A 331-nucleotide genomic window follows, 5' to 3' on the forward strand; every position below is an offset into this window, starting at 1 on the left:
AATTTGGAATTAGCACACTAAAACAGTCTAAGTCAGATGATGATGGGATGGGTGCTTAAACTGAAAGATCAAACAGAATTTTGGCTAGCACTGACACCATGAAAAGCCAAAATTATATATATTTTAAGCATCAAATAAACCCTGGCCAGATAGCTCAGTTGATTAGAGCATCAACTTGATAGGCCAGGCTGTGAGTTCCATAAAAGAATCAACCAATGAATGCATAAATAATAAATAAGTTGAACAACACATTCTCTCTTCCTCCCTCCCTCCCTCCCTTCCCCTCTCTCTAAAATCAATATTAATAAGTAAAATAAAGGGTTACCATAAA

Source organism: Myotis davidii, unplaced genomic scaffold (assembly GCF_000327345.1).
Source record: "Myotis davidii unplaced genomic scaffold, ASM32734v1 scaffold18, whole genome shotgun sequence".
Classification (NCBI taxonomy): Eukaryota; Metazoa; Chordata; class Mammalia; order Chiroptera; family Vespertilionidae; genus Myotis; species Myotis davidii.